Below are 17,700 nucleotides of genomic sequence, written 5' to 3'. Positions count from 1 at the left end.
AAAAAAGAGTCAATGAAATGTTTCAAAAATCCTAAATTGTCTTTTTTCCCCCTCAAAATTCCTGAAATAGTCTCTCAGTTTCTTCAGAAAGCCTGAAAGAGTCTCTTTTTTTTCTTCTTCAAATAGCCCAATTTTGGCAGCAGATTTCGCTTACGGCCATACCACCTTGAGAACGCCCGAACTCGTCTGATCTCGGAAGCTAAGCAGGGTCGGGCCTGGTTAGTACTTGGATGGGAGACCGCCTGGGAATACCAGGTGCTGTAAGCTTTATGTAGTTTACTACCCTAATGTTCTAACCATTCAAATAGCCCAATTTTGGCAGCAGATTTCGCTTACGGCCATACCACCTTGAGAACGCCCGAACACGTCTGATCTCGGAAGCTAAGCAGGGTCGGGCCTGGTTAGTACTTGGATGGGAGACCGCCTGGGAATACCAGGTGCTGTAAGCTTTATGTAGTTTACTACCCTAATGTTCTAACCATTCAAATAGCCCAATTTTGGCAGCAGATTTCGCTTACGGCCATACCACCTTGAGAACGCCCGAACTCGTCTGATCTCGGAAGCTAAGCAGGGTCGGGCTGGTTAGTACTTGGATGGGAGACCGCCTGGGAATACCAGGTGCTGTAAGCTTTATATAGTTTACTACCCTAATGTTCTAACCATTCAAATAGCCCAATTTTGGCAGCAGATTTCGCTTACGGCCATACCACCTTGAGAACGCCCGAACTCGTCTGATCTCGGAAGCTAAGCAGGGTCGGGCTGGTTAGTACTTGGATGGGAGACCGCCTGGGAATACCAGGTGCTGTAAGCTTTATGTAGTTTACTACCCTAATGTTCTAACCATTCAAATAGCCCAATTTTGGCAGCAGATTTAGCTTACGGCCATACCACCTTGAGAACGCCCGAACTCGTCTGATCTCGGAAGCTAAGCTGGGTCGGGCCTGGTTAGTACTTGGATGGGAGACCGCCTGGGAATACCAGGTGCTGTAAGCTTTATGTAGTTTACTACCCTAATGTTCTAACCATTCAAATAGCCCAATTTTGGCAGCAGATTTCGCTTACGGCCATACCACCTTGAAAACGCCCGAACTCGTCTGATCTCGGAAGCTAAGCAGGGTCGGGCCTGGTTAGTACTTGGATGGGAGACCGCCTGGGAATACCAGGTGCTGTAAGCTTTATGTAGTTTACTACCTTAATGTTCTAACCATTCAAATAGCCCAATTTTGGCAGCAGATTTCGCTTACGGCCATACCACCTTGAGAACGCCCGAACTCGTCTGATCTCGGAAGCTAAGCAGGGTCGGGCCTGGTTAGTACTTGGATGGGAGACCGCCTGGGAATACCAGGTGCTGTAAGCTTTATGTAGTTTACTATCCTAATGTTCTAACCATTCAAATAGCCCAATTTTGGCAGCAGATTTCGCTTACGGCCATACCACCTTGAGAACGCCCGAACTCGTCTGATCTCGGAAGCTAAGCAGGGTCGGGCCTGGTTAGTACTTGGATGGGAGACCGCCTGGGAATACCAGGTGCTGTAAGCTTTATGTAGTTTACTACCCTAATGTTCTAACCATTCAAATAGCCCAATTTTGGCAGCAGATTTCGCTTACGGCCATACCACCTTGAAAACGCCCGAACTCGTCTGATCTCGGAAGCTAAGCAGGGTCGGGCCTGGTTAGTACTTGGATGGGAGACCGCCTGGGAATACCAGGTGCTGTAAGCTTTATTGTTTAAAAAAAAAAAAAAAAGAGTCAATGAAATGTTTCAAAAATCCTAAATTGTCTTTTTTCCCCCTCAAAATTCCTGAAATAGTCTCTCAGTTTCTTCAGAAAGCCTGAAAGAGTCTCTTTTTTTTCTTCTTCAAATAGCCCAATTTTGGCAGCAGATTTCGCTTACGGCCATACCACCTTGAGAACGCCCGAACTCGTCTGATCTCGGAAGCTAAGCAGGGTCGGGCCTGGTTAGTACTTGGATGGGAGACCGCCTGGGAATACCAGGTGCTGTAAGCTTTATGTAGTTTACTACCCTAATGTTCTAACCATTCAAATAGCCCAATTTTGGCAGCAGATTTCGCTTACGGCCATACCACCTTGAGAACGCCCGAACTCGTCTGATCTCGGAAGCTAAGCAGGGTCGGGCCTGGTTAGTACTTGGATGGGAGACCGCCTGGGAATACCAGGTGCTGTAAGCTTTATGTAGTTTACTACCCTAATGTTCTAACCATTCAAATAGCCCAATTTTGGCAGCAGATTTCGCTTACGGCCATACCACCTTGAGAACGCCCGAACACGTCTGATCTCGGAAGCTAAGCAGGGTCGGGCCTGGTTAGTACTTGGATGGGAGACCGCCTGGGAATACCAGGTGCTGTAAGCTTTATGTAGTTTACTACCCTAATGTTCTAACCATTCAAATAGCCCAATTTTGGCAGCAGATTTCGCTTACGGCCATACCACCTTGAGAACGCCCGAACTCGTCTGATCTCGGAAGCTAAGCAGGGTCGGGCTGGTTAGTACTTGGATGGGAGACCGCCTGGGAATACCAGGTGCTGTAAGCTTTATATAGTTTACTACCCTAATGTTCTAACCATTCAAATAGCCCAATTTTGGCAGCAGATTTAGCTTACGGCCATACCACCTTGAGAACGCCCGAACTCGTCTGATCTCGGAAGCTAAGCAGGGTCGGGCCTGGTTAGTACTTGGATGGGAGACCGCCTGGGAATACCAGGTGCTGTAAGCTTTATGTAGTTTACTACCCTAATGTTCTAACCATTCAAATAGCCCAATTTTGGCAGCAGATTTCGCTTACGGCCATACCACCTTGAGAACGCCCGAACACGTCTGATCTCGGAAGCTAAGCAGGGTCGGGCCTGGTTAGTACTTGGATGGGAGACCGCCTGGGAATACCAGGTGCTGTAAGCTTTATGTAGTTTACTACCCTAATGTTCTAACCATTCAAATAGCCCAATTTTGGCAGCAGATTTCGCTTACGGCCATACCACCTTGAGAACGCCCGAACTCGTCTGATCTCGGAAGCTAAGCAGGGTCGGGCCTGGTTAGTACTTGGATGGGAGACCGCCTGGGAATACCAGGTGCTGTAAGCTTTATATAGTTTACTACCCTAATGTTCTAACCATTCAAATAGCCCAATTTTGGCAGCAGATTTCGCTTACGGCCATACCACCTTGAGAACGCCCGAACTCGTCTTATCTCGGAAGCTAAGCAGGGTCGGGCCTGGTTAGTACTTGGATGGGAGACCGCCTGGGAATACCAGGTGCTGTAAGCTTTATGTAGTTTACTACCCTAATGTTCTAACCAAGGTTATATTCGTTAACGAAAACTAACGAAAAAACGAAAACTAGATGGGAAAAAACATTGTCGTTAACTGAAATAAAAATAAAAACGAGCCATTACAAAAAAACGATAACTAACTAAAACTGTAATGTGTGTTTGCAAAACTAACTAAAATAAAATAAAATTATAGAGCAAATGTCCTTAGTTTTCGTCTTTAACACTATTTAAAACACGCTGTGTATTCGTTGCATTTCATTTCCCTGTAACGCTTTCTCCCTCCGTCTCTCTCTCAAATGCACGCACACACACAGCCCCTCCCCTCCGTGCAATGCACACCGCGTCTCTATGAAAACGAGGGTTCGATCAATGTTAAAAGCAAGTTCGCGAAAGGTTGGTATCTCATGATGAACATTTTACACAATCACACATTAAAAGGTGGTGTAAAAATATGTTAAATTCTTAATACAATTCTGTAAGTGTGTTAATGTCAACCCGAGAAGCGATTGAGCCTTCGTTAGAAAGTTACTGACTTGGTTGCAATTTTGAGGTAAAATGCTGCTGGGCGTGGGCATGGCCGTGGCTAACCAGTCCGGACCTCGGCCATTTTTTTTTACATTCAAAAATGGAATGGCATGATTGAATGATTATGTGAATGATTAATTAGCCATGTTTAGACCACCTGTGTGTTTGCAATTCATGTTGCAGCGAGAAGCTAGCGCAGTGAAGGGGGCTTGAGAACGCATTGTGAATGAGGGCGCTAGTGTAGCCTCTGTGTTGCCAGATCCACCTAATCGAATGGTGCGGTAATCTTCTGGACCTGTTTTTCGGATTTTTTGTGACACTTTAGGAAGTTATTATAGTGGAAAGTTGCATGTTAGTGTTAGTGATATATTAATCTTATTTCCAAAACACAAGCTTTGAAGTAATTTCGAATTGTTATTATATTATTTGCTTGTTTTTCGTAGCAATATCTGGCAACATTTTACTGTCTGCGTTAATAAAAAAAAGCTTTTTTTTATTGACAAACTGCAATTGCATAAGGCAACCACTCCAAACGCAATGATCATTGTGATTATCTGTAAAAACAATAGCATAACACAGATCTGTATGTTACAGAATAAAATTTGCCAAAATAACCTTACTGGCCAGCTGGAAGACAGCTCATGCTTTGTTAACGTTTCACATAGTCATCATAAATGCAATAATTAAAGTAGTGTTTCTCAACTAGCAATCTATTCAACTAGCAATTTATTTAGACCTACTTTTATTCTGTTTCTTTGCACAAAACTCTCCAGAAAGTGCCATTTAATAGTTAATATATGATATATATATATATATATATATGGTAAATTCCTTTAAAAAAATCCCTTCATGTCCATGGGGAAATGTGGGTCCAATAGCCTAACCATTATTATATTACTAATTATTGTGAGGTAATTATTAACCATTATTACCTCACTAGTTTTCAGACCCTGGTTGCAGCCTTGCTGCTTGGTTGTCGGTGTCAAAACTCTATAAGCTGTGATTCAAATATTAAATAATGTTATGTCATTATTTTACTCTTACACTGACTGTTTGCTGCTTCTGTCCAGATTAGTGTTGTATAGGGTAAATTTAGTATAAGGTGTGGAAATTGTAAAGCTGTGGGATTTTTTTATAGAAGATGTCTAGATTACGGTACGGTAAAGGATTTTCACATTGTAGGCTTCATTTTATGTACTGGTTTTAATGTTGAATAGATATTTCTAAAATTGTATGATGTTTTTGTTGAGTTATTGTTACACAATTCTTTTTCTGACCTTTTTCAACCTTGCCCCTGACAAATAACCCAAACTACAAAAAAAAGACTAAAACTAACACTAAAACTAATAAAAACTAAACTAAAACTAAGCATTTTCAAAAAATAGAAACTAAACTAAACTAGCAAACCCACTTTTAAAACTAATTAAAACTAAACTGAATTTGAAAACAGAAATTCAAAACGAAATAAAAATAAAAACTAATGAAAAATGCAAAACTATAATAACCTTGGTTCTAACCATTCAAATAGCCCAATTTTGGCAGCAGATTTCGCTTACGGCCATACCACCTTGAAAACGCCCGAACTCGTCTGATCTCGGAAGCTAAGCAGGGTCGGGCCTGGTTAGTACTTGGATGGGAGACCGCCTGGGAATACCAGGTGCTGTAAGCTTTATTGTTTAAAAAAAAAAAAAAGAGTCAATGAAATGTTTCAAAAATCCTAAATTGTCTTTTTTCCCCCTCAAAATTCCTGAAATAGTCTCTCAGTTTCTTCAGAAAGCCTGAAAGAGTCTCTTTTTTTTCTTCTTCAAATAGCCCAATTTTGGCAGCAGATTTCGCTTACGGCAATACCACCTTGAGAACGCCCGAACTCGTCTGATCTCGGAAGCTAAGCAGGGTCGGGCCTGGTTAGTACTTGGATGGGAGACCGCCTGGGAATACCAGGTGCTGTAAGCTTTATGTAGTTTACTACCCTAATGTTCTAACCATTCAAATAGCCCAATTTTGGCAGCAGATTTCGCTTACGGCCATACCACCTTGAAAACGCCCGAACTCGTCTGATCTCGGAAGCTAAGCAGGGTCGGGCCTGGTTAGTACTTGGATGGGAGACCGCCTGGGAATACCAGGTGCTGTAAGCTTTATGTAGTTTACTACCTTAATGTTCTAACCATTCAAATAGCCCAATTTTGGCAGCAGATTTCGCTTACGGCCATACCACCTTGAGAACGCCCGAACTCGTCTGATCTCGGAAGCTAAGCAGGGTCGGGCCTGGTTAGTACTTGGATGGGAGACCGCCTGGGAATACCAGGTGCTGTAAGCTTTATGTAGTTTACTACCCTAATGTTCTAACCATTCAAATAGCCCAATTTTGGCAGCAGATTTCGCTTACGGCCATACCACCTTGAGAACGCCCGAACTCGTCTGATCTCGGAAGCTAAGCAGGGTCGGGCCTGGTTAGTACTTGGATGGGAGACCGCCTGGGAATACCAGGTGCTGTAAGCTTTATATAGTTTACTACCCTAATGTTCTAACCATTCAAATAGCCCAATTTTGGCAGCAGATTTCGCTTACGGCCATACCACCTTGAGAACGCCCGAACTCGTCTGATCTCGGAAGCTAAGCAGGGTCGGGCCTGGTTAGTACTTGGATGGGAGACCGCCTGGGAATACCAGGTGCTGTAAGCTTTATGTAGTTTACTACCCTAATGTTCTAACCATTCAAATAGCCCAATTTTGGCAGCAGATTTCGCTTACGGCCATACCACATTGAAAACGCCCGAACTCGTCTGATCTCGGAAGCTAAGCAGGGTCGGGCCTGGTTAGTACTTGGATGGGAGACCGCCTGGGAATACCAGGTGCTGTAAGCTTTATTGTTTAAAAAAAAAAAAAAAAAGAGTCAATGAAATGTTTCAAAAATCCTAAATTGTCTTTTTTCCCCCTCAAAATTCCTGAAATAGTCTCTCAGTTTCTTCAGAAAGCCTGAAAGAGTCTCTTTTTTTTCTTCTTCAAATAGCCCAATTTTGGCAGCAGATTTCGCTTACGGCCATACCACCTTGAGAACGCCCGAACTCGTCTGATCTCGGAAGCTAAGCAGGGTCGGGCCTGGTTAGTACTTGGATGGGAGACCGCCTGGGAATACCAGGTGCTGTAAGCTTTATGTAGTTTACTACCCTAATGTTCTAACCATTCAAATAGCCCAATTTTGGCAGCAGATTTCGCTTACGGCCATACCACCTTGAGAACGCCCGAACACGTCTGATCTCGGAAGCTAAGCAGGGTCGGGCCTGGTTAGTACTTGGATGGGAGACCGCCTGGGAATACCAGGTGCTGTAAGCTTTATGTAGTTTACTACCGTAATGTTCTAACCATTCAAATAGCCCAATTTTGGCAGCAGATTTCGCTTACGGCCATACCACCTTGAGAACGCCCGAACTCGTCTGATCTCGGAAGCTAAGCAGGGTCGGGCCTGGTTAGTACTTGGATGGGAGACCGCCTGGGAATACCAGGTGCTGTAAGCTTTATGTAGTTTACTACCCTAATGTTCTAACCATTCAAATAGCCCAATTTTGGCAGCAGATTTCGCTTACGGCCATACCACCTTGAGAACGCCCGAACTCGTCTGATCTCGGAAGCTAAGCAGGGTCGGGCCTGGTTAGTACTTGGATGGGAGACCGCCTGGGAATACCAGGTGCTGTAAGCTTTATGTAGTTTACTACCCTAATGTTCTAACCATTCAAATAGCCCAATTTTGGCAGCAGATTTCGCTTACGGCCATACCACCTTGAGAACGCCCGAACTCGTCTGATCTCGGAAGCTAAGCAGGGTCGGGCCTGGTTAGTACTTGGATGGGAGACCGCCTGGGAATACCAGGTGCTGTAAGCTTAATATAGTTTACTACCCTAATGTTCTAACCATTCAAATAGCCCAATTTTGGCAGCAGATTTCGCTTACGGCCATACCACCTTGAGAACGCCCGAACACGTCTGATCTCGGAAGCTAAGCAGGGTCGGGCCTGGTTAGTACTTGGATGGGAGACCGCCTGGGAATACCAGGTGCTGTAAGCTTTATGTAGTTTACTACCCTAATGTTCTAACCATTCAAATAGCCCAATTTTGGCAGCAGATTTCACTTACGGCCATACCACCTTGAGAACGCCCGAACTCGTCTGATCTCGGAAGCTAAGCAGGGTCGGGCCTGGTTAGTACTTGGATGGGAGACCGCCTGGGAATACCAGGTGCTGTAAGCTTTATGTAGTTTACTACCCTAATGTTCTAACCATTCAAATAGCCCAATTTTGGCAGCAGATTTCGCTTACGGCCATACCACCTTGAGAACGCCCGAACTCGTCTGATCTCGGAAGCTAAGCAGGGTCGGGCCTGGTTAGTACTTGGATGGGAGACCGCCTGGGAATACCAGGTGCTGTAAGCTTTATATAGTTTACTACCCTAATGTTCTAACCATTCAAATAGCCCAATTTTGGCAGCAGATTTCGCTTACGGCCATACCACCTTGAGAACGCCCGAACTCGTCTTATCTCGGAAGCTAAGCAGGGTCGGGCCTGGTTAGTACTTGGATGGGAGACCGCCTGGGAATACCAGGTGCTGTAAGCTTTATGTAGTTTACTACCCTAATGTTCTAACCATTCAAATAGCCCAATTTTGGCAGCAGATTTCGCTTACGGCCATACCACCTTGAAAACGCCCGAACTCGTCTGATCTCGGAAGCTAAGCAGGGTCGGGCCTGGTTAGTACTTGGATGGGAGACCGCCTGGGAATACCAGGTGCTGTAAGCTTTATTGTTTAAAAAAAAAAAAAAAGAGTCAATGAAATGTTTCAAAAATCCTAAATTGTCTTTTTTCCCCCTCAAAATTCCTGAAATAGTCTCTCAGTTTCTTCAGAAAGCCTGAAAGAGTCTCTTTTTTTTCTTCTTCAAATAGCCCAATTTTGGCAGCAGATTTCGCTTACGGCCATACCACCTTGAGAACGCCCGAACTCGTCTGATCTCGGAAGCTAAGCAGGGTCGGGCCTGGTTAGTACTTGGATGGGAGACCGCCTGGGAATACCAGGTGCTGTAAGCTTTATGTAGTTTACTACCCTAATGTTCTAACCATTCAAATAGCCCAATTTTGGCAGCAGATTTCGCTTACGGCCATACCACCTTGAGAACGCCCGAACTCGTCTGATCTCGGAAGCTAAGCAGGGTCGGGCCTGGTTAGTACTTGGATGGGAGACCGCCTGGGAATACCAGGTGCTGTAAGCTTTATGTAGTTTACTACCCTAATGTTCTAACCATTCAAATAGCCCAATTTTGGCAGCAGATTTCGCTTACGGCCATACCACCTTGAGAACGCCCGAACACGTCTGATCTCGGAAGCTAAGCAGGGTCGGGCCTGGTTAGTACTTGGATGGGAGACCGCCTGGGAATACCAGGTGCTGTAAGCTTTATGTAGTTTACTACCCTAATGTTCTAACCATTCAAATAGCCCAATTTTGGCAGCAGATTTCGCTTACGGCCATACCACCTTGAGAACGCCCGAACTCGTCTGATCTCGGAAGCTAAGCAGGGTCGGGCTGGTTAGTACTTGGATGGGAGACCGCCTGGGAATACCAGGTGCTGTAAGCTTTATATAGTTTACTACCCTAATGTTCTAACCATTCAAATAGCCCAATTTTGGCAGCAGATTTAGCTTACGGCCATACCACCTTGAGAACGCCCGAACTCGTCTGATCTCGGAAGCTAAGCAGGGTCGGGCCTGGTTAGTACTTGGATGGGAGACCGCCTGGGAATACCAGGTGCTGTAAGCTTTATGTAGTTTACTACCCTAATGTTCTAACCATTCAAATAGCCCAATTTTGGCAGCAGATTTCGCTTACGGCCATACCACCTTGAGAACGCCCGAACACGTCTGATCTCGGAAGCTAAGCAGGGTCGGGCCTGGTTAGTACTTGGATGGGAGACCGCCTGGGAATACCAGGTGCTGTAAGCTTTATATAGTTTACTACCCTAATGTTCTAACCATTCAAATAGCCCAATTTTGGCAGCAGATTTCGCTTACGGCCATACCACCTTGAGAACGCCCGAACTCGTCTGATCTCGGAAGCTAAGCAGGGTCGGGCCTGGTTAGTACTTGGATGGGAGACCGCCTGGGAATACCAGGTGCTGTAAGCTTTATGTAGTTTACTACCCTAATGTTCTAACCATTCAAATAGCCCAATTTTGGCAGCAGATTTCGCTTACGGCCATACCACATTGAAAACGCCCGAACTCGTCTGATCTCGGAAGCTAAGCAGGGTCGGGCCTGGTTAGTACTTGGATGGGAGACCGCCTGGGAATACCAGGTGCTGTAAGCTTTATTGTTTAAAAAAAAAAAAAAAAAAGAGTCAATGAAATGTTTCAAAAATCCTAAATTGTCTTTTTTCCCCCTCAAAATTCCTGAAATAGTCTCTCAGTTTCTTCAGAAAGCCTGAAAGAGTCTCTTTTTTTTCTTCTTCAAATAGCCCAATTTTGGCAGCAGATTTCGCTTACGGCCATACCACCTTGAGAACGCCCGAACTCGTCTGATCTCGGAAGCTAAGCAGGGTCGGGCCTGGTTAGTACTTGGATGGGAGACCGCCTGGGAATACCAGGTGCTGTAAGCTTTATGTAGTTTACTACCCTAATGTTCTAACCATTCAAATAGCCCAATTTTGGCAGCAGATTTCGCTTACGGCCATACCACCTTGAGAACGCCCGAACACGTCTGATCTCGGAAGCTAAGCAGGGTCGGGCCTGGTTAGTACTTGGATGGGAGACCGCCTGGGAATACCAGGTGCTGTAAGCTTTATGTAGTTTACTACCGTAATGTTCTAACCATTCAAATAGCCCAATTTTGGCAGCAGATTTCGCTTACGGCCATACCACCTTGAGAACGCCCGAACTCGTCTGATCTCGGAAGCTAAGCAGGGTCGGGCCTGGTTAGTACTTGGATGGGAGACCGCCTGGGAATACCAGGTGCTGTAAGCTTTATGTAGTTTACTACCCTAATGTTCTAACCATTCAAATAGCCCAATTTTGGCAGCAGATTTCGCTTACGGCCATACCACCTTGAGAACGCCCGAACTCGTCTGATCTCGGAAGCTAAGCAGGGTCGGGCCTGGTTAGTACTTGGATGGGAGACCGCCTGGGAATACCAGGTGCTGTAAGCTTTATGTAGTTTACTACCCTAATGTTCTAACCATTCAAATAGCCCAATTTTGGCAGCAGATTTCGCTTACGGCCATACCACCTTGAGAACGCCCGAACTCGTCTGATCTCGGAAGCTAAGCAGGGTCGGGCCTGGTTAGTACTTGGATGGAAGACCGCCTGGGAATACCAGGTGCTGTAAGCTTAATATACACTCACCGGCCACTTTATTAGGTACACCTGTCCAACTGCTCGTTAACACTTAATTTCTAAGCAGCCAATCACATGGCGGCAACTCAGTGCATTTAGGCATGTAGACATGGTCAAGACAATCTCCTGCAGTTCAAACCGAGCATCAGTATGGGGAAGAAAGGTGATTTGGGTGACTTTGAACCTGGCATGATTGTTGGTGCCAGAAGGGCTGGTCTGAGTATTTCAGAAACTGCTAATCTACTGGGATTTTCACGCACAACCATCTCTAGGGTTTACAGAGAATGGTCCGAAAAAGAAAAAACATCCAGTGAGCGGCAGTTCTGTGGGCGGAAATGCCTTGTTGATGCCAGAGGTCAGAGGAGAATGGCCAGACTGGTTCGAGCTGATAGAAGGGCAACAGTGACTCAAATAACCACCCGTTACAACCAAGGTGGGCAGAAGAGCATCTCTGAACGCACAGTACGTCGAACTTTGAGGCAGATGGGCTACAGCAGCAGAAGACCACACCGGGTGCCACTCCTTTCAGCTAAGAACAGGAAACTGAGGCTACAATTTGCACAAGCTCATCGAAATTGGACAATAGAAGATTGGAAAAACGTTGCCTGGTCTGATGAGTCTCGATTTCTGCTGCGACATTCGGATGGTAGGGTCAGAATTTGGCGTCTACAACATGAAAGCATGGATCCATCCTGCCTTGTATCAACGGTTTAGGCTGGTGGTGGTGGTGTCATGGTGTGGGGAATATTTTCTTGGCACTCTTTGGGCCCCTTGGTACCAATTGAGCATCGTTGCAACGCCACAGCCTACCTGAGTATTGTTGCTGACCATGTCCATCCCTTTATGACCACAATGTACCCAACTTCTGATGGCTACTTTCAGCAGGATAATGCGCCATGTCATAAAGCTGGAATCATCTCAGACTGGTTTCTTGAACATGACAATGAGTTCGCTGTACTCAAATGGCCTCCACAGTCACCAGATCTCAATCCAATAGAGCATCTTTGGGATGTGGTGGAACGGGAGATTCGCGTCATGGATGTGCAGCCGACAAATCTGCGGCAACTGTGTGATGCCATCATGTCAATATGGACCAAACTCCCTGAGGAATGCTTCCAGCACCTTGTTGAATCTATGCCACGAAGAATTGAGGCAGTTCTGAAGGCAAAAGGGGGTCCAACCCGTTACTAGCATGGGGTACCTAATAAAGTGGCCGGTGAGTGTAGTTTACTACCCTAATGTTCTAACCATTCAAATAGCCCAATTTTGGCAGCAGATTTTGCTTACGGCCATACCACCTTGAGAACGCCCGAACACGTCTGATCTCGGAAGCTAAGCAGGGTCGGGCCTGGTTAGTACTTGGATGGGAGACCGCCTGGGAATACCAGGTGCTGTAAGCTTTATGTAGTTTACTACCCTAATGTTCTAACCATTCAAATAGCCCAATTTTGGCAGCAGATTTCGCTTACGGCCATACCACCTTGAGAACGCCCGAACTCGTCTGATCTCGGAAGCTAAGCAGGGTCGGGCCTGGTTAGTACTTGGATGGGAGACCGCCTGGGAATACCAGGTGCTGTAAGCTTTATGTAGTTTACTACCCTAATGTTCTAACCATTCAAATAGCCCAATTTTGGCAGCAGATTTCGCTTACGGCCATACCACCTTGAGAACGCCCGAACTCGTCTGATCTCGGAAGCTAAGCAGGGTCGGGCCTGGTTAGTACTTGGATGGGAGACCGCCTGGGAATACCAGGTGCTGTAAGCTTTATATAGTTTACTACCCTAATGTTCTAACCATTCAAATAGCCCAATTTTGGCAGCAGATTTCGCTTACGGCCATACCACCTTGAGAACGCCCGAACTCGTCTTATCTCGGAAGCTAAGCAGGGTCGGGCCTGGTTAGTACTTGGATGGGAGACCGCCTGGGAATACCAGGTGCTGTAAGCTTTATGTAGTTTACTACCCTAATGTTCTAACCATTCAAATAGCCCAATTTTGGCAGCAGATTTCGCTTACGGCCATACCACCTTGAAAACGCCCGAACTCGTCTGATCTCGGAAGCTAAGCAGGGTCGGGCCTGGTTAGTACTTGGATGGGAGACCGCCTGGGAATACCAGGTGCTGTAAGCTTTATTGTTTAAAAAAAAAAAAAAAAGAGTCAATGAAATGTTTCAAAAATCCTAAATTGTCTTTTTTCCCCCTCAAAATTCCTGAAATAGTCTCTCAGTTTCTTCAGAAAGCCTGAAAGAGTCTCTTTTTTTTCTTCTTCAAATAGCCCAATTTTGGCAGCAGATTTCGCTTACGGCCATACCACCTTGAGAACGCCCGAACTCGTCTGATCTCGGAAGCTAAGCAGGGTCGGGCCTGGTTAGTACTTGGATGGGAGACCGCCTGGGAATACCAGGTGCTGTAAGCTTTATGTAGTTTACTACCCTAATGTTCTAACCATTCAAATAGCCCAATTTTGGCAGCAGATTTCGCTTACGGCCATACCACCTTGAGAACGCCCGAACTCGTCTGATCTCGGAAGCTAAGCAGGGTCGGGCCTGGTTAGTACTTGGATGGGAGACCGCCTGGGAATACCAGGTGCTGTAAGCTTTATGTAGTTTACTACCCTAATGTTCTAACCATTCAAATAGCCCAATTTTGGCAGCAGATTTCGCTTACGGCCATACCACCTTGAGAACGCCCGAACACGTCTGATCTCGGAAGCTAAGCAGGGTCGGGCCTGGTTAGTACTTGGATGGGAGACCGCCTGGGAATACCAGGTGCTGTAAGCTTTATGTAGTTTACTACCCTAATGTTCTAACCATTCAAATAGCCCAATTTTGGCAGCAGATTTCGCTTACGGCCATACCACCTTGAGAACGCCCGAACTCGTCTGATCTCGGAAGCTAAGCAGGGTCGGGCTGGTTAGTACTTGGATGGGAGACCGCCTGGGAATACCAGGTGCTGTAAGCTTTATATAGTTTACTACCCTAATGTTCTAACCATTCAAATAGCCCAATTTTGGCAGCAGATTTAGCTTACGGCCATACCACCTTGAGAACGCCCGAACTCGTCTGATCTCGGAAGCTAAGCAGGGTCGGGCCTGGTTAGTACTTGGATGGGAGACCGCCTGGGAATACCAGGTGCTGTAAGCTTTATGTAGTTTACTACCCTAATGTTCTAACCATTCAAATAGCCCAATTTTGGCAGCAGATTTCGCTTACGGCCATACCACCTTGAGAACGCCCGAACACGTCTGATCTCGGAAGCTAAGCAGGGTCGGGCCTGGTTAGTACTTGGATGGGAGACCGCCTGGGAATACCAGGTGCTGTAAGCTTTATATAGTTTACTACCCTAATGTTCTAACCATTCAAATAGCCCAATTTTGGCAGCAGATTTCGCTTACGGCCATACCACCTTGAGAACGCCCGAACTCGTCTGATCTCGGAAGCTAAGCAGGGTCGGGCCTGGTTAGTACTTGGATGGGAGACCGCCTGGGAATACCAGGTGCTGTAAGCTTTATGTAGTTTACTACCCTAATGTTCTAACCATTCAAATAGCCCAATTTTGGCAGCAGATTTCGCTTACGGCCATACCACATTGAAAACGCCCGAACTCGTCTGATCTCGGAAGCTAAGCAGGGTCGGGCCTGGTTAGTACTTGGATGGGAGACCGCCTGGGAATACCAGGTGCTGTAAGCTTTATTGTTTAAAAAAAAAAAAAAAAAGAGTCAATGAAATGTTTCAAAAATCCTAAATTGTCTTTTTTCCCCCTCAAAATTCCTGAAATAGTCTCTCAGTTTCTTCAGAAAGCCTGAAAGAGTCTCTTTTTTTTCTTCTTCAAATAGCCCAATTTTGGCAGCAGATTTCGCTTACGGCCATACCACCTTGAGAACGCCCGAACTCGTCTGATCTCGGAAGCTAAGCAGGGTCGGGCCTGGTTAGTACTTGGATGGGAGACCGCCTGGGAATACCAGGTGCTGTAAGCTTTATGTAGTTTACTACCCTAATGTTCTAACCATTCAAATAGCCCAATTTTGGCAGCAGATTTCGCTTACGGCCATACCACCTTGAGAACGCCCGAACACGTCTGATCTCGGAAGCTAAGCAGGGTCGGGCCTGGTTAGTACTTGGATGGGAGACCGCCTGGGAATACCAGGTGCTGTAAGCTTTATGTAGTTTACTACCGTAATGTTCTAACCATTCAAATAGCCCAATTTTGGCAGCAGATTTCGCTTACGGCCATACCACCTTGAGAACGCCCGAACTCGTCTGATCTCGGAAGCTAAGCAGGGTCGGGCCTGGTTAGTACTTGGATGGGAGACCGCCTGGGAATACCAGGTGCTGTAAGCTTTATGTAGTTTACTACCCTAATGTTCTAACCATTCAAATAGCCCAATTTTGGCAGCAGATTTCGCTTACGGCCATACCACCTTGAGAACGCCCGAACTCGTCTGATCTCGGAAGCTAAGCAGGGTCGGGCCTGGTTAGTACTTGGATGGGAGACCGCCTGGGAATACCAGGTGCTGTAAGCTTTATGTAGTTTACTACCCTAATGTTCTAACCATTCAAATAGCCCAATTTTGGCAGCAGATTTCGCTTACGGCCATACCACCTTGAGAACGCCCGAACTCGTCTGATCTCGGAAGCTAAGCAGGGTCGGGCCTGGTTAGTACTTGGATGGAAGACCGCCTGGGAATACCAGGTGCTGTAAGCTTAATATACACTCACCGGCCACTTTATTAGGTACACCTGTCCAACTGCTCGTTAACACTTAATTTCTAAGCAGCCAATCACATGGCGGCAACTCAGTGCATTTAGGCATGTAGACATGGTCAAGACAATCTCCTGCAGTTCAAACCGAGCATCAGTATGGGGAAGAAAGGTGATTTGGGTGACTTTGAACCTGGCATGATTGTTGGTGCCAGAAGGGCTGGTCTGAGTATTTCAGAAACTGCTAATCTACTGGGATTTTCACGCACAACCATCTCTAGGGTTTACAGAGAATGGTCCGAAAAAGAAAAAACATCCAGTGAGCGGCAGTTCTGTGGGCGGAAATGCCTTGTTGATGCCAGAGGTCAGAGGAGAATGGCCAGACTGGTTCGAGCTGATAGAAGGGCAACAGTGACTCAAATAACCACCCGTTACAACCAAGGTGGGCAGAAGAGCATCTCTGAACGCACAGTACGTCGAACTTTGAGGCAGATGGGCTACAGCAGCAGAAGACCACACCGGGTGCCACTCCTTTCAGCTAAGAACAGGAAACTGAGGCTACAATTTGCACAAGCTCATCGAAATTGGACAATAGAAGATTGGAAAAACGTTGCCTGGTCTGATGAGTCTCGATTTCTGCTGCGACATTCGGATGGTAGGGTCAGAATTTGGCGTCTACAACATGAAAGCATGGATCCATCCTGCCTTGTATCAACGGTTTAGGCTGGTGGTGGTGGTGTCATGGTGTGGGGAATATTTTCTTGGCACTCTTTGGGCCCCTTGGTACCAATTGAGCATCGTTGCAACGCCACAGCCTACCTGAGTATTGTTGCTGACCATGTCCATCCCTTTATGACCACAATGTACCCAACTTCTGATGGCTACTTTCAGCAGGATAATGCGCCATGTCATAAAGCTGGAATCATCTCAGACTGGTTTCTTGAACATGACAATGAGTTCGCTGTACTCAAATGGCCTCCACAGTCACCAGATCTCAATCCAATAGAGCATCTTTGGGATGTGGTGGAACGGGAGATTCGCGTCATGGATGTGCAGCCGACAAATCTGCGGCAACTGTGTGATGCCATCATGTCAATATGGACCAAACTCCCTGAGGAATGCTTCCAGCACCTTGTTGAATCTATGCCACGAAGAATTGAGGCAGTTCTGAAGGCAAAAGGGGGTCCAACCCGTTACTAGCATGGGGTACCTAATAAAGTGGCCGGTGAGTGTAGTTTACTACCCTAATGTTCTAACCATTCAAATAGCCCAATTTTGGCAGCAGATTTTGCTTACGGCCATACCACCTTGAGAACGCCCGAACACGTCTGATCTCGGAAGCTAAGCAGGGTCGGGCCTGGTTAGTACTTGGATGGGAGACCGCCTGGGAATACCAGGTGCTGTAAGCTTTATGTAGTTTACTACCCTAATGTTCTAACCATTCAAATAGCCCAATTTTGGCAGCAGATTTCGCTTACGGCCATACCACCTTGAGAACGCCCGAACTCGTCTGATCTCGGAAGCTAAGCAGGGTCGGGCCTGGTTAGTACTTGGATGGGAGACCGCCTGGGAATACCAGGTGCTGTAAGCTTTATGTAGTTTACTACCCTAATGTTCTAACCATTCAAATAGCCCAATTTTGGCAGCAGATTTCGCTTACGGCCATACCACCTTGAGAACGCCCGAACTCGTCTGATCTCGGAAGCTAAGCAGGGTCGGGCCTGGTTAGTACTTGGATGGGAGACCGCCTGGGAATACCAGGTGCTGTAAGCTTTATATAGTTTACTACCCTAATGTTCTAACCATTCAAATAGCCCAATTTTGG

General features: G+C 46.2%; 68 non-coding genes across 68 annotated transcripts; all 68 read left to right on the top strand.

Annotated features, from left to right (window-relative positions):
• The first annotated feature begins 148 nt into the window (after nt 1-148).
• Nucleotides 149-267, top strand: LOC148986974 (5S ribosomal RNA). The gene has a single exon (XR_016167067.1). It is a non-coding gene; the product is annotated as a 5S ribosomal RNA (ribosomal RNA).
• Nucleotides 268-330: 63 nt separating this feature from the next.
• Nucleotides 331-449, top strand: LOC148986973 (5S ribosomal RNA). Its single transcript, XR_016160551.1, has one exon. It is a non-coding gene; the product is annotated as a 5S ribosomal RNA (ribosomal RNA).
• Nucleotides 450-512: 63 nt separating this feature from the next.
• Nucleotides 513-630, top strand: LOC148986972 (5S ribosomal RNA). The gene has a single exon (XR_016163887.1). It is a non-coding gene; the product is annotated as a 5S ribosomal RNA (ribosomal RNA).
• A 63-nt stretch (nt 631-693) lies between these two features.
• Nucleotides 694-811, top strand: LOC148986971 (5S ribosomal RNA). The gene has a single exon (XR_016163886.1). It is a non-coding gene; the product is annotated as a 5S ribosomal RNA (ribosomal RNA).
• A 63-nt stretch (nt 812-874) lies between these two features.
• LOC148986970 (5S ribosomal RNA) lies at nt 875-993 on the top strand. Its single transcript, XR_016161877.1, has one exon. It is a non-coding gene; the product is annotated as a 5S ribosomal RNA (ribosomal RNA).
• A 63-nt stretch (nt 994-1,056) lies between these two features.
• On the top strand, nt 1,057-1,175 carry LOC148986969 (5S ribosomal RNA). The gene has a single exon (XR_016166245.1). It is a non-coding gene; the product is annotated as a 5S ribosomal RNA (ribosomal RNA).
• Nucleotides 1,176-1,238: 63 nt separating this feature from the next.
• On the top strand, nt 1,239-1,357 carry LOC148986968 (5S ribosomal RNA). The gene has a single exon (XR_016167066.1). It is a non-coding gene; the product is annotated as a 5S ribosomal RNA (ribosomal RNA).
• Nucleotides 1,358-1,420: 63 nt separating this feature from the next.
• On the top strand, nt 1,421-1,539 carry LOC148986967 (5S ribosomal RNA). Its single transcript, XR_016167065.1, has one exon. It is a non-coding gene; the product is annotated as a 5S ribosomal RNA (ribosomal RNA).
• Nucleotides 1,540-1,602: 63 nt separating this feature from the next.
• Nucleotides 1,603-1,721, top strand: LOC148986966 (5S ribosomal RNA). The gene has a single exon (XR_016166234.1). It is a non-coding gene; the product is annotated as a 5S ribosomal RNA (ribosomal RNA).
• Nucleotides 1,722-1,888: 167 nt separating this feature from the next.
• LOC148986965 (5S ribosomal RNA) lies at nt 1,889-2,007 on the top strand. Its single transcript, XR_016167064.1, has one exon. It is a non-coding gene; the product is annotated as a 5S ribosomal RNA (ribosomal RNA).
• A 63-nt stretch (nt 2,008-2,070) lies between these two features.
• LOC148986964 (5S ribosomal RNA) lies at nt 2,071-2,189 on the top strand. Its single transcript, XR_016167063.1, has one exon. It is a non-coding gene; the product is annotated as a 5S ribosomal RNA (ribosomal RNA).
• Nucleotides 2,190-2,252: 63 nt separating this feature from the next.
• LOC148986963 (5S ribosomal RNA) lies at nt 2,253-2,371 on the top strand. Its single transcript, XR_016160550.1, has one exon. It is a non-coding gene; the product is annotated as a 5S ribosomal RNA (ribosomal RNA).
• Nucleotides 2,372-2,434: 63 nt separating this feature from the next.
• On the top strand, nt 2,435-2,552 carry LOC148986962 (5S ribosomal RNA). Its single transcript, XR_016163885.1, has one exon. It is a non-coding gene; the product is annotated as a 5S ribosomal RNA (ribosomal RNA).
• Nucleotides 2,553-2,615: 63 nt separating this feature from the next.
• On the top strand, nt 2,616-2,734 carry LOC148986961 (5S ribosomal RNA). Its single transcript, XR_016167062.1, has one exon. It is a non-coding gene; the product is annotated as a 5S ribosomal RNA (ribosomal RNA).
• A 63-nt stretch (nt 2,735-2,797) lies between these two features.
• LOC148986960 (5S ribosomal RNA) lies at nt 2,798-2,916 on the top strand. The gene has a single exon (XR_016160549.1). It is a non-coding gene; the product is annotated as a 5S ribosomal RNA (ribosomal RNA).
• A 63-nt stretch (nt 2,917-2,979) lies between these two features.
• LOC148986959 (5S ribosomal RNA) lies at nt 2,980-3,098 on the top strand. Its single transcript, XR_016167060.1, has one exon. It is a non-coding gene; the product is annotated as a 5S ribosomal RNA (ribosomal RNA).
• A 63-nt stretch (nt 3,099-3,161) lies between these two features.
• On the top strand, nt 3,162-3,280 carry LOC148986958 (5S ribosomal RNA). The gene has a single exon (XR_016163763.1). It is a non-coding gene; the product is annotated as a 5S ribosomal RNA (ribosomal RNA).
• Nucleotides 3,281-5,360: 2,080 nt separating this feature from the next.
• Nucleotides 5,361-5,479, top strand: LOC148986957 (5S ribosomal RNA). The gene has a single exon (XR_016166223.1). It is a non-coding gene; the product is annotated as a 5S ribosomal RNA (ribosomal RNA).
• Nucleotides 5,480-5,644: 165 nt separating this feature from the next.
• Nucleotides 5,645-5,763, top strand: LOC148986956 (5S ribosomal RNA). Its single transcript, XR_016161392.1, has one exon. It is a non-coding gene; the product is annotated as a 5S ribosomal RNA (ribosomal RNA).
• Nucleotides 5,764-5,826: 63 nt separating this feature from the next.
• On the top strand, nt 5,827-5,945 carry LOC148986955 (5S ribosomal RNA). The gene has a single exon (XR_016166212.1). It is a non-coding gene; the product is annotated as a 5S ribosomal RNA (ribosomal RNA).
• Nucleotides 5,946-6,008: 63 nt separating this feature from the next.
• Nucleotides 6,009-6,127, top strand: LOC148986954 (5S ribosomal RNA). Its single transcript, XR_016167059.1, has one exon. It is a non-coding gene; the product is annotated as a 5S ribosomal RNA (ribosomal RNA).
• A 63-nt stretch (nt 6,128-6,190) lies between these two features.
• Nucleotides 6,191-6,309, top strand: LOC148986953 (5S ribosomal RNA). Its single transcript, XR_016167058.1, has one exon. It is a non-coding gene; the product is annotated as a 5S ribosomal RNA (ribosomal RNA).
• A 63-nt stretch (nt 6,310-6,372) lies between these two features.
• On the top strand, nt 6,373-6,491 carry LOC148986952 (5S ribosomal RNA). Its single transcript, XR_016167057.1, has one exon. It is a non-coding gene; the product is annotated as a 5S ribosomal RNA (ribosomal RNA).
• A 63-nt stretch (nt 6,492-6,554) lies between these two features.
• Nucleotides 6,555-6,673, top strand: LOC148986951 (5S ribosomal RNA). Its single transcript, XR_016161210.1, has one exon. It is a non-coding gene; the product is annotated as a 5S ribosomal RNA (ribosomal RNA).
• A 168-nt stretch (nt 6,674-6,841) lies between these two features.
• Nucleotides 6,842-6,960, top strand: LOC148986950 (5S ribosomal RNA). Its single transcript, XR_016167056.1, has one exon. It is a non-coding gene; the product is annotated as a 5S ribosomal RNA (ribosomal RNA).
• Nucleotides 6,961-7,023: 63 nt separating this feature from the next.
• Nucleotides 7,024-7,142, top strand: LOC148986949 (5S ribosomal RNA). The gene has a single exon (XR_016160548.1). It is a non-coding gene; the product is annotated as a 5S ribosomal RNA (ribosomal RNA).
• A 63-nt stretch (nt 7,143-7,205) lies between these two features.
• LOC148986948 (5S ribosomal RNA) lies at nt 7,206-7,324 on the top strand. The gene has a single exon (XR_016167055.1). It is a non-coding gene; the product is annotated as a 5S ribosomal RNA (ribosomal RNA).
• A 63-nt stretch (nt 7,325-7,387) lies between these two features.
• On the top strand, nt 7,388-7,506 carry LOC148986947 (5S ribosomal RNA). The gene has a single exon (XR_016167054.1). It is a non-coding gene; the product is annotated as a 5S ribosomal RNA (ribosomal RNA).
• A 63-nt stretch (nt 7,507-7,569) lies between these two features.
• On the top strand, nt 7,570-7,688 carry LOC148986946 (5S ribosomal RNA). The gene has a single exon (XR_016167053.1). It is a non-coding gene; the product is annotated as a 5S ribosomal RNA (ribosomal RNA).
• A 63-nt stretch (nt 7,689-7,751) lies between these two features.
• On the top strand, nt 7,752-7,870 carry LOC148986945 (5S ribosomal RNA). The gene has a single exon (XR_016160547.1). It is a non-coding gene; the product is annotated as a 5S ribosomal RNA (ribosomal RNA).
• A 63-nt stretch (nt 7,871-7,933) lies between these two features.
• On the top strand, nt 7,934-8,052 carry LOC148986944 (5S ribosomal RNA). Its single transcript, XR_016162150.1, has one exon. It is a non-coding gene; the product is annotated as a 5S ribosomal RNA (ribosomal RNA).
• Nucleotides 8,053-8,115: 63 nt separating this feature from the next.
• On the top strand, nt 8,116-8,234 carry LOC148986943 (5S ribosomal RNA). The gene has a single exon (XR_016167052.1). It is a non-coding gene; the product is annotated as a 5S ribosomal RNA (ribosomal RNA).
• Nucleotides 8,235-8,297: 63 nt separating this feature from the next.
• LOC148986942 (5S ribosomal RNA) lies at nt 8,298-8,416 on the top strand. Its single transcript, XR_016163762.1, has one exon. It is a non-coding gene; the product is annotated as a 5S ribosomal RNA (ribosomal RNA).
• A 63-nt stretch (nt 8,417-8,479) lies between these two features.
• LOC148986941 (5S ribosomal RNA) lies at nt 8,480-8,598 on the top strand. The gene has a single exon (XR_016166200.1). It is a non-coding gene; the product is annotated as a 5S ribosomal RNA (ribosomal RNA).
• A 166-nt stretch (nt 8,599-8,764) lies between these two features.
• LOC148986940 (5S ribosomal RNA) lies at nt 8,765-8,883 on the top strand. The gene has a single exon (XR_016167051.1). It is a non-coding gene; the product is annotated as a 5S ribosomal RNA (ribosomal RNA).
• A 63-nt stretch (nt 8,884-8,946) lies between these two features.
• LOC148986939 (5S ribosomal RNA) lies at nt 8,947-9,065 on the top strand. The gene has a single exon (XR_016167049.1). It is a non-coding gene; the product is annotated as a 5S ribosomal RNA (ribosomal RNA).
• Nucleotides 9,066-9,128: 63 nt separating this feature from the next.
• Nucleotides 9,129-9,247, top strand: LOC148986938 (5S ribosomal RNA). The gene has a single exon (XR_016160546.1). It is a non-coding gene; the product is annotated as a 5S ribosomal RNA (ribosomal RNA).
• A 63-nt stretch (nt 9,248-9,310) lies between these two features.
• On the top strand, nt 9,311-9,428 carry LOC148986937 (5S ribosomal RNA). Its single transcript, XR_016163884.1, has one exon. It is a non-coding gene; the product is annotated as a 5S ribosomal RNA (ribosomal RNA).
• Nucleotides 9,429-9,491: 63 nt separating this feature from the next.
• On the top strand, nt 9,492-9,610 carry LOC148986936 (5S ribosomal RNA). The gene has a single exon (XR_016167048.1). It is a non-coding gene; the product is annotated as a 5S ribosomal RNA (ribosomal RNA).
• Nucleotides 9,611-9,673: 63 nt separating this feature from the next.
• LOC148986935 (5S ribosomal RNA) lies at nt 9,674-9,792 on the top strand. Its single transcript, XR_016160544.1, has one exon. It is a non-coding gene; the product is annotated as a 5S ribosomal RNA (ribosomal RNA).
• A 63-nt stretch (nt 9,793-9,855) lies between these two features.
• Nucleotides 9,856-9,974, top strand: LOC148986934 (5S ribosomal RNA). The gene has a single exon (XR_016167047.1). It is a non-coding gene; the product is annotated as a 5S ribosomal RNA (ribosomal RNA).
• Nucleotides 9,975-10,037: 63 nt separating this feature from the next.
• LOC148986933 (5S ribosomal RNA) lies at nt 10,038-10,156 on the top strand. The gene has a single exon (XR_016161209.1). It is a non-coding gene; the product is annotated as a 5S ribosomal RNA (ribosomal RNA).
• Nucleotides 10,157-10,325: 169 nt separating this feature from the next.
• Nucleotides 10,326-10,444, top strand: LOC148986932 (5S ribosomal RNA). Its single transcript, XR_016167046.1, has one exon. It is a non-coding gene; the product is annotated as a 5S ribosomal RNA (ribosomal RNA).
• Nucleotides 10,445-10,507: 63 nt separating this feature from the next.
• LOC148986931 (5S ribosomal RNA) lies at nt 10,508-10,626 on the top strand. Its single transcript, XR_016160543.1, has one exon. It is a non-coding gene; the product is annotated as a 5S ribosomal RNA (ribosomal RNA).
• Nucleotides 10,627-10,689: 63 nt separating this feature from the next.
• LOC148986930 (5S ribosomal RNA) lies at nt 10,690-10,808 on the top strand. The gene has a single exon (XR_016167045.1). It is a non-coding gene; the product is annotated as a 5S ribosomal RNA (ribosomal RNA).
• Nucleotides 10,809-10,871: 63 nt separating this feature from the next.
• On the top strand, nt 10,872-10,990 carry LOC148986929 (5S ribosomal RNA). The gene has a single exon (XR_016167044.1). It is a non-coding gene; the product is annotated as a 5S ribosomal RNA (ribosomal RNA).
• A 63-nt stretch (nt 10,991-11,053) lies between these two features.
• Nucleotides 11,054-11,172, top strand: LOC148986928 (5S ribosomal RNA). The gene has a single exon (XR_016161676.1). It is a non-coding gene; the product is annotated as a 5S ribosomal RNA (ribosomal RNA).
• A 1,286-nt stretch (nt 11,173-12,458) lies between these two features.
• Nucleotides 12,459-12,577, top strand: LOC148986927 (5S ribosomal RNA). Its single transcript, XR_016160542.1, has one exon. It is a non-coding gene; the product is annotated as a 5S ribosomal RNA (ribosomal RNA).
• A 63-nt stretch (nt 12,578-12,640) lies between these two features.
• Nucleotides 12,641-12,759, top strand: LOC148986926 (5S ribosomal RNA). Its single transcript, XR_016167043.1, has one exon. It is a non-coding gene; the product is annotated as a 5S ribosomal RNA (ribosomal RNA).
• Nucleotides 12,760-12,822: 63 nt separating this feature from the next.
• LOC148986925 (5S ribosomal RNA) lies at nt 12,823-12,941 on the top strand. The gene has a single exon (XR_016167042.1). It is a non-coding gene; the product is annotated as a 5S ribosomal RNA (ribosomal RNA).
• Nucleotides 12,942-13,004: 63 nt separating this feature from the next.
• On the top strand, nt 13,005-13,123 carry LOC148986924 (5S ribosomal RNA). Its single transcript, XR_016163761.1, has one exon. It is a non-coding gene; the product is annotated as a 5S ribosomal RNA (ribosomal RNA).
• A 63-nt stretch (nt 13,124-13,186) lies between these two features.
• Nucleotides 13,187-13,305, top strand: LOC148986923 (5S ribosomal RNA). Its single transcript, XR_016166189.1, has one exon. It is a non-coding gene; the product is annotated as a 5S ribosomal RNA (ribosomal RNA).
• Nucleotides 13,306-13,472: 167 nt separating this feature from the next.
• LOC148986922 (5S ribosomal RNA) lies at nt 13,473-13,591 on the top strand. The gene has a single exon (XR_016167041.1). It is a non-coding gene; the product is annotated as a 5S ribosomal RNA (ribosomal RNA).
• Nucleotides 13,592-13,654: 63 nt separating this feature from the next.
• Nucleotides 13,655-13,773, top strand: LOC148986921 (5S ribosomal RNA). The gene has a single exon (XR_016167040.1). It is a non-coding gene; the product is annotated as a 5S ribosomal RNA (ribosomal RNA).
• A 63-nt stretch (nt 13,774-13,836) lies between these two features.
• Nucleotides 13,837-13,955, top strand: LOC148986920 (5S ribosomal RNA). Its single transcript, XR_016160541.1, has one exon. It is a non-coding gene; the product is annotated as a 5S ribosomal RNA (ribosomal RNA).
• Nucleotides 13,956-14,018: 63 nt separating this feature from the next.
• Nucleotides 14,019-14,136, top strand: LOC148986919 (5S ribosomal RNA). Its single transcript, XR_016163883.1, has one exon. It is a non-coding gene; the product is annotated as a 5S ribosomal RNA (ribosomal RNA).
• A 63-nt stretch (nt 14,137-14,199) lies between these two features.
• On the top strand, nt 14,200-14,318 carry LOC148986918 (5S ribosomal RNA). The gene has a single exon (XR_016167038.1). It is a non-coding gene; the product is annotated as a 5S ribosomal RNA (ribosomal RNA).
• Nucleotides 14,319-14,381: 63 nt separating this feature from the next.
• LOC148986917 (5S ribosomal RNA) lies at nt 14,382-14,500 on the top strand. The gene has a single exon (XR_016160540.1). It is a non-coding gene; the product is annotated as a 5S ribosomal RNA (ribosomal RNA).
• A 63-nt stretch (nt 14,501-14,563) lies between these two features.
• On the top strand, nt 14,564-14,682 carry LOC148986916 (5S ribosomal RNA). The gene has a single exon (XR_016167037.1). It is a non-coding gene; the product is annotated as a 5S ribosomal RNA (ribosomal RNA).
• Nucleotides 14,683-14,745: 63 nt separating this feature from the next.
• LOC148986915 (5S ribosomal RNA) lies at nt 14,746-14,864 on the top strand. Its single transcript, XR_016161208.1, has one exon. It is a non-coding gene; the product is annotated as a 5S ribosomal RNA (ribosomal RNA).
• A 168-nt stretch (nt 14,865-15,032) lies between these two features.
• LOC148986914 (5S ribosomal RNA) lies at nt 15,033-15,151 on the top strand. The gene has a single exon (XR_016167036.1). It is a non-coding gene; the product is annotated as a 5S ribosomal RNA (ribosomal RNA).
• Nucleotides 15,152-15,214: 63 nt separating this feature from the next.
• LOC148986913 (5S ribosomal RNA) lies at nt 15,215-15,333 on the top strand. The gene has a single exon (XR_016160538.1). It is a non-coding gene; the product is annotated as a 5S ribosomal RNA (ribosomal RNA).
• Nucleotides 15,334-15,396: 63 nt separating this feature from the next.
• Nucleotides 15,397-15,515, top strand: LOC148986912 (5S ribosomal RNA). The gene has a single exon (XR_016167035.1). It is a non-coding gene; the product is annotated as a 5S ribosomal RNA (ribosomal RNA).
• Nucleotides 15,516-15,578: 63 nt separating this feature from the next.
• LOC148986911 (5S ribosomal RNA) lies at nt 15,579-15,697 on the top strand. Its single transcript, XR_016167034.1, has one exon. It is a non-coding gene; the product is annotated as a 5S ribosomal RNA (ribosomal RNA).
• A 63-nt stretch (nt 15,698-15,760) lies between these two features.
• LOC148986910 (5S ribosomal RNA) lies at nt 15,761-15,879 on the top strand. Its single transcript, XR_016161675.1, has one exon. It is a non-coding gene; the product is annotated as a 5S ribosomal RNA (ribosomal RNA).
• A 1,286-nt stretch (nt 15,880-17,165) lies between these two features.
• LOC148986909 (5S ribosomal RNA) lies at nt 17,166-17,284 on the top strand. The gene has a single exon (XR_016160537.1). It is a non-coding gene; the product is annotated as a 5S ribosomal RNA (ribosomal RNA).
• Nucleotides 17,285-17,347: 63 nt separating this feature from the next.
• LOC148986908 (5S ribosomal RNA) lies at nt 17,348-17,466 on the top strand. Its single transcript, XR_016167033.1, has one exon. It is a non-coding gene; the product is annotated as a 5S ribosomal RNA (ribosomal RNA).
• Nucleotides 17,467-17,529: 63 nt separating this feature from the next.
• Nucleotides 17,530-17,648, top strand: LOC148986907 (5S ribosomal RNA). The gene has a single exon (XR_016167032.1). It is a non-coding gene; the product is annotated as a 5S ribosomal RNA (ribosomal RNA).
• The last annotated feature ends 52 nt before the right edge of the window (nt 17,649-17,700 follow it).

Source organism: Pimephales promelas, chromosome 3 (genome assembly GCF_988280905.1).
Source record: "Pimephales promelas chromosome 3, fPimPro1.hap1.1, whole genome shotgun sequence".
NCBI lineage: Eukaryota > Metazoa > Chordata > Actinopteri > Cypriniformes > Leuciscidae > Pimephales > Pimephales promelas.
The sequence above is the reverse complement of the archived record's forward strand: the minus strand, read 5'-3'. Positions and strand labels throughout refer to the sequence as shown.